This window comes from Cervus canadensis, chromosome 3, assembly GCF_019320065.1.
Source record: "Cervus canadensis isolate Bull #8, Minnesota chromosome 3, ASM1932006v1, whole genome shotgun sequence".
NCBI classification, from domain to species: domain Eukaryota; kingdom Metazoa; phylum Chordata; class Mammalia; order Artiodactyla; family Cervidae; genus Cervus; species Cervus canadensis.
In genome coordinates, this window is record NC_057388.1 from 38110557 (window position 1) to 38124663 (window position 14107).

Here is a 14107-nt window from a genome sequence, read left to right on the forward strand (position 1 = left end):
TAAAGAAAATGATGTGTCATAGTAAAAGGACATCATTTATTTCTCCTCAATTCAGACTTGCAAAAAGTCTTGAATGCATTTGGCAAGATTTCCAATTGGTAAATCAATATACCAATTTAATATTCTAAACAAGTCTACATAAATATGTCAGCAATCTGTTTCCCAAAGCCATTTACCACATCCTATTGGTACCAGTAGGAATAGACAAGTTTCTAGAGAAGTCAAACACATTACTACTGAGAGAACTTATAGCTAATCCTATCCTAAAGACATCTGAAAGAAACCACCACCAGTCTGGCGTTTCCTGCCAGCCTGACACCTCTACAAACAGAGACACATCTAAATGTCCCAGAGATTTGAAATGAGATTTTTGATCCAGAGAAGCCATATAAGACACATAGTTTTTTTTTTTTTTTTTGAAATTTTGGATAATGAATAACTGAACATTACAAAATCCTATAATAATTAGTCCATTTGTATAAAAAAAATAAGTTTAAAGTGTGAACATTGCCTTAATTGTTCACAAAGGGAGAATTACATCACACAAAGCACTATCTTAGAACAGCAAAGTCTGTTAGTTGTTTGGTCATGTCCGACTCTTTGCGACCCCTTGGACTGTAGTCCACCAGGTTTCTCTGTCCGTGGAATTCTCCAGGCAAGAATACTGGAGTGGGTTGCCATTCCCTTCTCCAGGGGATCTTCCTGACCTGGTCTTGAACCTGGGTCTCCTGCATTGCAGGCAGATTCTTTACCGACTGAGTCACTAGGGAAGTCCATAAGAACAGCAAAACCCAACAATTAAAGAATTAATGTTCAGAATCTTTAAACATTTGTTTCATAACTTTTTATGATATTTTTAAAAATAATTAGAAGATTTAAATTTACTGCTAATATTTTTCTATTCTTTTTGTTGTTGTTGTTGTTAAGTCTCTTCAAGTCTTTCAAAAACAACTTTTATCTCCTTAGCAGGACAGACTCTGAACTTGCTCTGTACACAACCACCTCACAAACAAATCATATTTTCATCAAAGTATCAGTCCCTTTTAAAGTTAGTTCTCTCTCTACTATAAATAACCCTTATCTGGAACATTCCGGAAGATTACCAAACATACTTGATCAAAGTTCTATTACAGCCTTTCGGAAAATGCTTACACTTCAAAACTTGCAATGTAACTTGGAGAATTTATAAACAGATCAATGACCCTTTAATATCTATAAATATAAGTAGATAATCTGTGTTAGTTATTCAGTTGTGTCCAACTCTTTACGACACCTTGGACTGTAGCCAACCAGGCTCCTCTGTCCACAGAATTCTCCAGGCAAGTATACTGGAGTGGATTGTCATTCCCTTCTTCAGGGAATCTTCCTGACCCAGGGATTGAACCCGGGTCTCCTGCTTTGATTCTTTACCAACTGAGCCACCAGGGAAACCCATAAATAGATAATAGGGGAACTCTTATCAGTATGTTTTCCATAACTTGAATCTATTATTTTCCTTAAAATTTCTCACATTTAAAAATATTACATAAAAGATACTTCCTTCACTGAGATGCATAAGAATATCGGTGATAGATTTCAGGCAGAAGTCAATAAAGACTTAATCTTGATGAGGTTGGTAACTGTGATCTTTGATACAGATTTAGGTGTTTGCTGGGCTTCCCTGATGGTTCAGATGGTAAAGTGTCTGTCTGCAATGCAGGAGACCCGGGTTCAATCCCTGGGTTGGGAAGATCCCCTGGAGAAGGAAATGGCAACCCATTCCAGTATTCTTGCCAGAAAATCCCATGGACAGAGGAGCCTGGTAGGCTACAGTTCATGGGGTCGCAAAGAGTCGGACACAACTGAGCAAGCTTACTTTACTAAGGTGTTTGGCAATTCCCATTAATCATATGAGTGTGTATGTGTGTATGTTTTTGATCATAACATTTTTAGATTTCTTCTAATGTCCTTTCTTAAATTGTTAAATCTATCAAATCCAGTAAATCTCAATTTTTTTTCTGTAAATTAATACAGCCAAGTTGCTAAATACAATTGCCTTCATCACCTCATGCTTCATGAAGATCTAACATACCTTTGCTAAAGTTTGTTTTTAAAATGTTTTTTAAACTATTGAAACCTACCCTTCCTTCTTGAACTCACAAATTTAAGCCAACCAGTTGGGGATTTTAAATTTTTTCGATATAATTCATGAGACTTTTTAAATGATTACATAGAAAAAAGCTTAAAGATTCGATAAATTTCTACTGTCTATGGACTGTCTGTGCTATCTCTCAATCATATTTCAATTCTAAAAATGTAAGCTTTGAACTTTAAAGAGATTTGAAAAAGCAAATTCTCCTTCATGCATGATCAGACAAATGACCAACAGCTTGCCATCTATTAAGCTCACACAGTGTGGATGGTGAGTGCAGACAATTTGACTTTCTGATGATCAGGTAACTGTAAAAAAAATGTTGTGATATTTACCTTCTGAAAGTAATATTTTCACTTTGAAAGTCTTTCCCCCCCACTAAGTTAAATCAAATATTACTCCATGAGAGGCCTATCTTCAAACCCCATCTCAGCAGAGGCCCATCAGATTATTTATATTACATTTGTGAGCTCTGGCCACAAAAAGCCCAGCTGAGCCCACAGCATTTTACAAGTGTTCTAAACCCAGGAGGCAGGCATATCAAACATCCACATACTAATTGTGACATTAATCTCTAGCCTTCAGCTGACTAAGGATATTAGAGCTGTAATAAAAACATGCTGCAGTTTTAAATCACTTCACCGAGTAACCCATGTGGTGCCATATCTTATTTCCATACCAACAAGGAATGGCAAGCAGCAGAAATAGTATAGCTGAGCACAAATTTTGAAAGAGAATCTTATGTTTAGATGTGTAAGCTGTGTAAGCAGGGTATGAAAAGCTGCCAATGTAGAGCTCAAACAGCATTTATTTTTGATCACCTGTCTGTACAGGAGACTTCTTACTAAACATTATATTTTCAGACCAGTAGAGGATTTTCTCCTTTCAAATTCTGGTATCTTAAACCATAACGAATAATTCAACTATATTATAAATTATTCTGTCTTCTGAGATTGAATATGTTCAACATATTTTACCCTTTCCTTAAAGTCCCATAATTAATATGATACATAATTACTATATTGTACTGCAATAATACTCAGAGTTACAATTTTGGCATGTGGGTCTCTTTTTATTCATTGTCACAGGGACTCATATGTGTGAGAAGATGCTATGAGTCACCAAGAGAAAAGGTGCTTGCTTTTAAAGGCAAACACTCAAGTGAAACCTGCTCTCTCGTGTGGGCAGAACATAAATAGAGAACAATGATGCCTGAAGGTTCTTTGTCATCTGGGCTGATAACTTAGTTCTGTCCCTGACGAGTTGCACAGTCTGGAATAAGATTCTTAACTACTCACTATCCACATTCACACAATGAGGGAAATAATAACAGCTATAGGTCAGAGCCCAGGAATAAATGAGATAATACATGTGAAGTGCTTAGAAGAGATGATTGTTTATTAGTAGAGCGGGTAGAAACCTTAACATGGAGTTGTGAAGTTGCATAGAGATGTATAAAGAAGGTTCATGGTATAACAGAGCCCTTGGCTGGGAGGGAGGAAGGGATTTGAGGGAGGTGGAAGTTTAGAAAATATTTAGAAGTATATCCTGTGAAATGAAAATATCTCCTGCCATATCGACAAGCAAGAAATGTCATAGTCATCAGCAGTTTCTGCCCGCCAAATGTGAACAAGGGCTCCCCAAACTGTAGTACAGCACCCCTACAAGGTGATGCTGAAGAGATGGGAATGCAAGAAGCAACCATCTGCCACTCCTTAAGGTCAACAAGGAAACAGGATTTGGCCCCAGATAGCTGAGTGAAGGGAAAGTCACTTAATCGTGTCTGACTCTTTGCAACCCCATGGACTATACAGTCCGTGGAATTCTCCAGGCCAGAATACTGGAATGGGTAACCTTTCCCTTCTCCCAGGGATCTGCCTAACCCAGGAATTGAACTCAAGTCTCCGACACTGCAGGCTGATTCTTTACCAGCTGAGCCACACGGGAAGCCCAAGAATAATGGAGTGGGTAGCCTATTCCTTCTCCAGGGGATCTTCCTGACCCAGGAATCACACCAGGGCCTCCTGCATTGCAGGTGCATTCTTTACCAACTGAGCTATGAGGGAGATAGCTCAGATAGCTGAGATGCATATGAAAGGAATGAATTCAGTGAGGTTTGCATCTTCCTACATATACAATGCTAAATTCCTTAATTTGATACCTTATCTTTGATGTTCAGACTTCCTGCTGGCTTTGCTGCAAACTTGTATATAGCCTGACTACCCCTCCTGCTTCTGTGGAGCACTTTTCTCAGAGCTACAGAGATGCTGTCCCCTGGGCTCTGAGTCCTAAATATTCTCACTGTCAACTACAAACTGGCACTTGCCAAGAGCACTGCCAAAGACTGAACTAAAAGGACATTTGCCATCTGCCTCCGAGGAGATTGAACCCTGTTCTGTTGCAGCTGCTGACATTCAGCACCCCTTGAGGGAGTTCAGTGTGGAGTAAGGCACTCTGCGCTCCAGGCAATCTGGTGAGACAGCTCTTTAGATGGTTAGATGTTTTTAGGAACTGTTTTTATGATCTCAACCCCCTGTATCTCCTCATATCTAGAAAAGCACTAAATCCCTTCATGGTGACATCAGATCCTCAGGCCTAGCAGAAAACCTTTTGTAAAATGAGTGCTTAATGGTATTGAACTTCCTCCTTTCACCAAAATCTTAGATATTGACCTTCCCCTACTTCCTCTTCGGAGCAGTCTCTCAGAGCTACCTGGGGTGCTGCCTACTTGGCTGCAGTCCTCATTTTGCCCCAAATAAAACTTAACTCACAATTGTCAAGTTGTATATCTTTTTAGCTGACACCACCAAACAAAATAACTCTCTATTTTCAGGTTGTGACTCTATTTTTTAGTTGATAGAATTAAAAGGATGATGTTAAAGGATTTTTCTTTCTCTTTTGCAAATATTTTCTTTCTCTTTTGCAAATATAGTAACTTTCCTGGTGGCTCAGAGGTAAAGCATCTGCCTGCAATGCGGGAGATCCGGGTTTGAATGCAGGGTCGGGAAGATCCCCTGGAGAAGGAAATGGCAACCCACTCCAGTACTCTTGCTTGGAAAATTCCATGGATGGAGGAGCCTGGTAGCCTATAGTCCATGGGGTCACAAAGGGTTGGACACGACTGAGTGACTTCACTCTCACTCTCTCTTTGAAAATATTGGTTCATCTGACGTATCACCTGACATGTCATCTTAAATCTAACTATTTATAATAACTATATCCTAAATTGTATCCTGTGTTAGACCTAAGAATTATTGTTACTTCTTTGCTTGTTCATTCTTCCATCTATACATCCATCCCTACACTAAACTATGCATTCAGTTTTTCAACAAGGAAAGGTACTTTCATCATGAAAAGGTACTTTGAAAGTTACTGTGAAATCCTTAAAGTTCAATTTTAGGTCTCTGTCATCAAGATACTTTCAAATTAATAGAACAGAATTTCCTACATTATACAACTTCAAAAATAAGTGTTGAGGGATTAGCTTTGTCAAACACACTTTTGTCTGAACAAAAAGAACAGAGGGTCACTCACCATCAACAGAGGGTCACTTAACACAAGGGTTAAGTTGCAACCACTGCAGCTGCCCACCCTGAGAAGAACTAAGGATGAAGAAAACTGAGATCCTCCAGTTATCTTTTTTATGTATAGTAGTGTATATATGTTAATCCCAATCTCCCAGTTCACAACCTACTGTTTAGCACAGGAAACTCTACTCAATGGTCTGTGGTAAAAATGAGGGGTTTTATATATATGTATAACTGATTCACTTTGTTGTATAGCAGAAACTAGCTCAGCTGGTAAAGAATCCACCTGCAATGCAGGAGACCCCAGTTTGATTCCTGGGTTGGCAAGTTCCCCTGGAGAAAAGATAGGCTACCCACTCCATTCTTGGGCTTCCCCAATGGCTCAGATGATAAAGAATCCACCTGCAATGTGGGAGACCTGGGCTCGATCCCTGGGTTGGGAAGATCCCCTGGAAGAGGGTATCACAACCCACTCTAGTATTCTTGGCTGGAGAATCCCCTTGGACAGAGGAGCCTGCTAGGCTACAGTCCGTGTGGTCGCAAAGTGTCCAGTACAACTGAGTGACTAAGCACAGCCTAAATTAACAACATTGTAAAGCAACTAAACTCCAATTTTAAAAAAGAAAACCAGGATAAAAGGCCCTCTAGATAGCTAAGATGCATGTCTCCAGAACTGTTTCAATGAACCCAGATTCGTGCATCTTCCCATACATCACAGAAAAACACTAAAATCATTAAGTTGATATCTCTGGTCTTTGTGCTTGGCAGTAATATATTTAACCAAGATGTATGCTTGACTACATGTATTTCCTAGCCAAAAATTTAACTAGGTATTGGTTCCTCTCTTATCTCTTCAGAGCAGTTCCTCAGAGCTGTCTGAGAGGCTGTTTCCCCAGCTATGGTCCTTAGTAAGATCCCTGATAAAACTGAAACTCAAAACACAGCTCTGACATTGTGTGTTTTCCTTTCAGTTGACAAGTTAAATAAAGATAAAAGTTTCTTTAACACTGTGTATCTCTGAGAAGGAGACACAGTGTAAGAACTCTTTTTTGGAACCATTATTTTTGCAGCTAATGTTTTGGGAAATACTGTGTGTGTGTGTTAATCACTCGGTCGTGTCCAACTCTTTGCAACCCCATGGATTACAGTTCACTAGGCTCCTCTGTTCATGGAATTCTCCAGACAAGAATACTAGAGTGGGTTGCCATCTCCTTCTCCAGGGAACCTTCCGGACCCAGGGATCAAACCTGGGCCTCCTGCATTGCAGGTGGATGATTTACCGTCTGAGCTACTAGAGAAGCCCCTTGGGAAATATTAGGTAATAAATATAGCAATAGTATTATTGCAAAGACTTTGTGATAGATCCTTGGGACAAAAGTCTTTTCTGCTTACTTTCTGGTTTTCAATTCTGTTCAGCATATCATGTGTTCACACATGAAATAAAGGTGCTGTTTTTATTCCTTTAGATCATGGACACAGGGAACAGACTCCAGCACCATAAAGGGCAGTTTTAATAACTGACGGTGTGAAGGTTGCAGGAGAGAGAGCAATGAACCGAGCCTGGTGAGGCCATATTGTGGATGATGGTTTTATGCCAGGAGCCAGCGCTGCTGCCTTTTTTCTGAATGATACTATTTGGTACAGCAGTTTTCTTTTTTTTAAAAAAAGGGGGGCACCTGAATAAAGAGAAGGGGAGTTCTCCAGATATTTGGCTTTCATCTTGAGTATCTGAAGTGAATTGAACACCATTTTTAAGTTATGAAATTGTAATGCTGAAACACAAATTCTACCCTGACAGAAATCTTAATTGTTCCAAAACCGGAACCATCAGAATGCCATTTATCTGATTTATCGTCATTGTAAAATGCTGAACCTAAGACCAGATTCCCTGTTTCTCTAGGAAATCATTTGTTCCTTTACATAAAATCAATATGAGGTCACTCATCTGCATACATGTCTTCCTTGACACTAATTTTTCATGAAAACACTGTTGAAATAATCTCAATGTGGCTTTCTCAGCCTAGCTATTTTCCAGATGATTTAACCTACAGAGTTGAACTTAGAAAAATGTTATTGCTTAGGTTGAGACTTCCCAAAAAATAGGCAATAAAATGTATGAGACATTGTTAGGATATAGTACACATCATTAGGTACAAACACATATTCAGCATCTAATTTTAACTAGTGAATCACTGACTTCAAGTCACAAGTAACAATTTCTTTATCACACAGGACAAAGGTGTTTCTGCTCTTAGCAAAAATTGGTCAGATGAAACCCAAAGTGTACTTATGAATCAGGGGACGAGAAAGGCAAGATTTGTAAGTCTATTGTAAATAAACTTGACTCTGATTTTGGGCTGTATCAATATTAACATATGGATGAAGAAAGAAGGAAAGTAGGAAGACTGTAAGAAAGGTATATTTTTTCCCTAGACATGTGGGCATGATGTCATTGGTTTTTCCTTATCACTATGTCTATTGTAAATATAGACATAGTAACTGCGTTAAAATGATGTTTCATAAACTTTTCTTGCTAACACTAATGGCAATTGTTTAAAAATATAGATTAAAGGATTCCTATTCCAATTCTGTTGGTCTGAAGAATACCTAAGAATTTCTGATACCTATGAGTAGGCAGAAGGAGAAACATGGTTTAAAACACCAAAAATAAAACACTGATTTGAATTAAGTTTTATTTTTACTTGTATTTTTTTCAGTTTCAATGTTAATGAAGCTTACTTATTATACATTAGTTATTATATTCCAACTTAAACTGTTGAAGGAATTGTGAGTGGGTGCTGTGAAAGTGCTGCACTCAATATGCCAGGAAAATTTGGAAAACTCAGCAGTGGCCACAGGACTGGAAAAGGTCAGTTTTCATTACAATCCCTAAGAAAGGTAATCCCAAAGAATGCTCAAACTGCCGCACAATTGTACTCATCTCACACGCTAGTAAATTAATGCTCAAAATTCTCCAAGCCAGGCTTCAGCAATATGTGAACTGAGAAATTCCAGATGTTCGAGCTGGTTTTAGAAAAGGCAGAGGAGCCAGAGATCAAATTACCAACATCCACTGGATCATCAAAAAAGCAAGAGGGTTCCAGAAAAACATCTATTTCTGCTTTATTGACTACGCCAAAGCCTTCGACTGCGTGGATCACAATAAACTGTGGAAAATTTTCAGAGATGGGCATACCAGACCACCTGACCTGCCTCTTGAGAAACCTGTATGCAGGTCAGGAAGCAACAGTTAGAACTGGACATGGAACAACAGACTGGTTCCAGATAGGAAAAGGAGTACGTCAAGGCTGTATATTGTCACCCTGCTTATTTAACTTATATGCAGAGTACATCATGTGAAACGCTGGGCTGGAAGCAGCACAAGCTGGAATCAAGATTGCCGGGAGAAATATCAATAACCTCAGATATGGAGATGACACCACCCTTATGGCAGAGAGTGAAGAGGAACTAAAAAGCCTCTTGATGAAAGTGAAAGAGGAGAGTGAAAAAGTTGGCTTAAAACTCAACATTCAGAACACTAAGACCATGGCACCTGGTCCCATCCCTTCATGGAAAATAGATGGGGAGACAGTGGAACCAGTGTCAGACTTTATTTTTTGGGGCTCCAAAATCACTGCAGATGGTGACTGCAGCCATGAAATTAAATGACGCCTACTCCTTGGAATGAAAGTTATGGCCAACCTAGGTAGCATATTAAAAAGCAGAGACATTACTTTGCCAACAAAGGTCCGTCTGGTCAAGGTTATGGTTTTTACAGTGGTCATGTATGGATGTGAGAGTTGGACTGTGAGGAAAGCTGAGCGCCAAAAAATCGATGCTTTTAAACTATGGTGTTGGAGAAGACTCTTGAGAGTCCCTTGGACTGAAAGGAGATCCAACCAGTCCGTCCTAAAAGAGATCAGTCCTGGGTGTTCATTGGATGGACTGATGCTGAAGCTGAAACTCCAATACTTTTGCCACCTCATGTGAAGAGTTGACTCATTGGAAAAGACCCTGATGCTGGGAGGGATTGGGGGCAGGAGGAGAAGGGGACGACAGAGGATGAGATGGCTGGATGGCATCACCAACTCGATGGACATGGGTTTGGATAAACTCCGGGAGTTGGTGATGGACAGGGAGGCCTGGCATGCTGCGATTCATGGGGTCGCAAAGAGTCGGACACGACTGAGCGCCTGAACTGAACCGAAGATTAGTGTCCACTTTCAAAACAGACTATTCTAGTAAGGTAGATACGCTATGTATATCCAGAAGAATTATATAACATAGGTAGGATTGCCAATCTTGATTAAACCATTCACTTATTAATTTACGTAGTAAATGTATGTATATTATCCACCTATTAAAGAATGGTTTTCTATCAAATTAGAGAGCTCCGATGATGAGCAAAAACAAGCACAAGTCCTGCCTTCCTGGAACTTCTAGTTTAGGAGGGAGAAATTCGCTACACAAATTAATAACATTGTAAGTATAAAGTGCAGCGTATGTTATGAAAACAGTGAATAAGACACAATTAGCCAATAGCATGCAAATAGTGATCTAGTCACTAGTCATTCCAGAGGGGCTAAGAAGTTTTTTCTTAGTAAATAAACTTGAACTGAGGGTGAGGAAGCCGTAACAAGATGAAGGGAGGAAAGGAATGCTTCCAGGCGACAGTAAGTGCAGGAACAAAGGCCCTGAAAAGAAATTCTGTGTATTTAAAAGGCTCTGCTGGCTAGAGCTCTAAGAGGAAGAGGGGGAAAGGCTAAAAAAGATCAGATCGAATAGGGTCTTTTAAGATGCGTCAATGATTTCTGTCTATATTTTAAAAACAAGTGTTCAAAAATAGAATGGTATGATAAGATTTGCAATCTGAAAAGATCACCTTGGGTGTGGTATGGAAAAATGACTAGAGGAAGGAAGGCTAGATTAGTACAATAGGTGGGCAGCTACTCAAAATGTTCCAAAAGGAGATAACAAGAACCTAAACTAGGACACCAGAGATGGAGAATAAAAGGGCAGGCAGACTTATAATGTATTCTGGAGGCCAAACCAAAGAACTTGGTGATTAATTCACTGCTGTCAGATACGGTAGGGCCTAGTGGGCAGCAGGGGGAGGAAATTTCAGGGGTGGTGGTGACATACTGAAGTAGGAGGTGGTAGAAGAAGAGATCTGAGGAAGGAAGAGGGAATAGATGGAAATGATTTTAAAACAAAATGAATTTGAGATGTTTTGGATATATCCCCTTAGAACTGAGTAGGTAATTAGAAATTCTTACCCAGAGATTAGAGAAGTATCAACTGGAGACAGACATTTGTGAAGCATCAGGAAAAATAGAAAATGTGGGTTCAAGCAAGATTAAGGACATACAGTAGAAAGAAAAAAGAGCTTGGGATACAGCCTATAAGAACTGCAGAAGTGTTTTTTTTTTTTTTTTTTTTGACCAAGAAGAGAAGATTGCAAAATACACTGAAAAGGAAAGGAAAGTAAAAGACGTAGGATTCAGACCAGGGAGTGTGCAAGAACAAGGCAACACGGGAGAAGTTTTCAAAAATGGAAAAAAAGTATCAATAATTTTACATATTGTTGTTTAGTCACTAGGTCACATCCAACTCTTTTGTGACCTCATGGAGGAGCCTAGGCACCTGTGTCCATGGGATTTTCCAGGCAAGAATACTGGACCAGGTTGCCATGCCCTCCTCTGGGGGATCTTCCCAACCCAGGGATCAAACCTGTATTTCCTTCATTGGCTGGTGGGTTCTTTACCACTGAGTCACTAGGGAAGTCTCAGTTTTACGTATACAAAAAAAAAGTAATCTGGGAAGAAATGTCTGAAACATGAAAAGAAGAATAATTAAATAAATGGTAAACATGGGTAAATCTAAATGATTTTAAAAATTAGTTTTATGTATATACCCATTGGGTTTAGGGACACTGGCGTCACTAACATTTGTGACATTTGACAAAGTCAGATAGTCATGACTCAAGGAATGAAAGGATAATGGTGACAGTAAGGAATGAATTGGTTTTTTTTTTTTTTAGAAGTCTGACCATAAAGAGGACAGGTAAGGTAGCACTGATTTCAGTTTTTCCTAATAAAAACATCATCTTTACTTTATTGCTCACCCTTTTCATATCCTTCCACACTTCTATGAAATATGCCATGTGCCTCTCAATCACTGAAGCTTGTGAGTCAGTCCTAACACACACCATCTAACAAGCCTTCAGTGGTCCTGTCTCATTCTTCTGTAAGTTTAAATGATCTCTAGTACCCTAAACTCTTTCCCCTCTACTCGAATGAACAAGTGGCTTTATTTCATGAGCAGATCCACCCTCGTTCTATTATTTAGCTAACCTAAGCTTCAGTAAATGACATAACATTTTTAGAACTTAGTTTGCTTGACTAAAAGGGAAGAATCATCTGTATGTCATGGTGTCCATGAAAGCAGAGTGAGATAGTGAGTCCAAATTGCTTATTACATTTTCTGGTCCCTGTAGATCTCAGTGATTACCAGTTGAATTTGAATTTGATTCATCTGAGCATAATGTCTTTAATTCAGTATTAAAAAGAAGAGAACAGACTCAAAATGGAGTCACTAATGTTAAAGTCCCATTTCACCAAACTGAGACTTAACTTAATTACAGTTTTGGCTTTCTCAGAAATGGAAACTGAAACCAGTCAAACAGTAATCACCTGGTAAGCACTAGTGAGGTCATTTACCTGACAGACCCTCAGCATCCTCTAAAGGAAAGAAACCATGCTATAGGCAACCTGCTTTTTGGCCTAGTATAACTTACTTATTCCTGCTTCTTTCTTCCTGTAAAGGTCCTTCATTTTGCAAAGCTCCTCAGAGTCCCTTTCTCTCTGCCAGAATGAATACTGCCTGATTAATGAATCATTGAATAAAGCCAATAAGATCTTTAAAATTTACTCAGTTGAATTTTGTTTGTAACACAATTTTCACTTGTGTTTCACATGAGTTTTCACACAAGTTTCCAGTAACTACATGTAAAAATGAACAAGAATCATGTAAAATGTTGAGAAAATTAACATTTAAATAGCAATTCAGATTAGATTGAATCATGAAGACACACTCCTCTAAACTTTACAATTATTATTATCATATTACTTTAAAATAGTTACTTAATGTGCTATGCTACTTGGATCCAAGTATTTAAAAAAACTACAGAGTGACGGTAGGTTAGTTCAAGTCATGAGCAACAACGTTCATATCATCCCTCCTCACTCTCTCAGGCTGCAGCCTTTCAAAGGAATGATGCCATGTGACTGTAGTCTAATGCTTAGGAGTGTAATAGCCCAAGTTCAAACGTACGATTCAGACTCTGAGTTCAAACCCCAGCTTTGCTATGTGACTTCAACTATAAGCTTCAGATTCTCTGTCTTTAATGTCTATTCAGGTTGCTATAAGAGAATACCACAGATCAAGTGGCTTATAAGAAACAGAATTTTATTTCTCATGGTTGCGGAGGCTAGGACATCCAGGATCAAGGTGCCATCAAAACCGATGTCTCATCAGAACAAATTCCTAGTTCATAGAAGCTTGTCTTCTCACAAGTTCTCACATAGCAGAAGGAAGGGCACTAATCTGATTCTTCAGTGCTCCACCCTCATGATGTAATCACCCACCAAACACTTCACCACCTAATACCCTGACACTGAGGTTTAAGATTTCAACACGTGGATTTACGGGGACACAAACATTCAATTTGTAACAGTGGTGATGATAATGGTTTCCTAATTCAATGAGTTAGTGTAAGAAATAAGTAATGTATATAAAGCACACAGCATAGTGCATGGGGAATATTAAACAGATAAAAGCTAGCTGTTACTATTGTGATTGAAGCCTTCTAAGAAATACAGAAGTGACGAGATATAAATCTCACTTTGTTAAAAGACAATATCTAAGTTTTATGAGGCTACCAAGACCTGTATCTACTTCAGCTAATTTACAAAGAAAATATAAAATTTTATCACATATCAATACACAAGCACAATGGACATGGCCTAGAGGATTTATACATAAAAACTTCATTGATCAGTCTCTGAAATAGCACAAGGAAGCCAGAAGGGACTCAGTATACATGCAGCATAGTGAGAAATGACAGGAATTGATATGGGTAATAAGCTGGAGTCAATTGGATGCTACTAGAGAAAAAGCAAAAGAATGTGCCAGTTGGGGTGTAACAAAGGACAGTGGTGGGGGAGTCTTGGGGATAGTAGGTGAGAAGGTGAACATCATGAGCAAGTCATCTGGGCAAGAGTCAGGGATGTCAGGCAGGCAAGGTGGAGAGGCCTGGGGTTGAGGTTATGAGAAATTCTTTTTCCTCATTTTGCTAAAGATTTTTACAATGTTGCTATTGCTCTTATAGTTTAAGTTGTATTTTAAAGTAATTATCTGGATTAGCATTTCTATATTCAGTATGATTTTT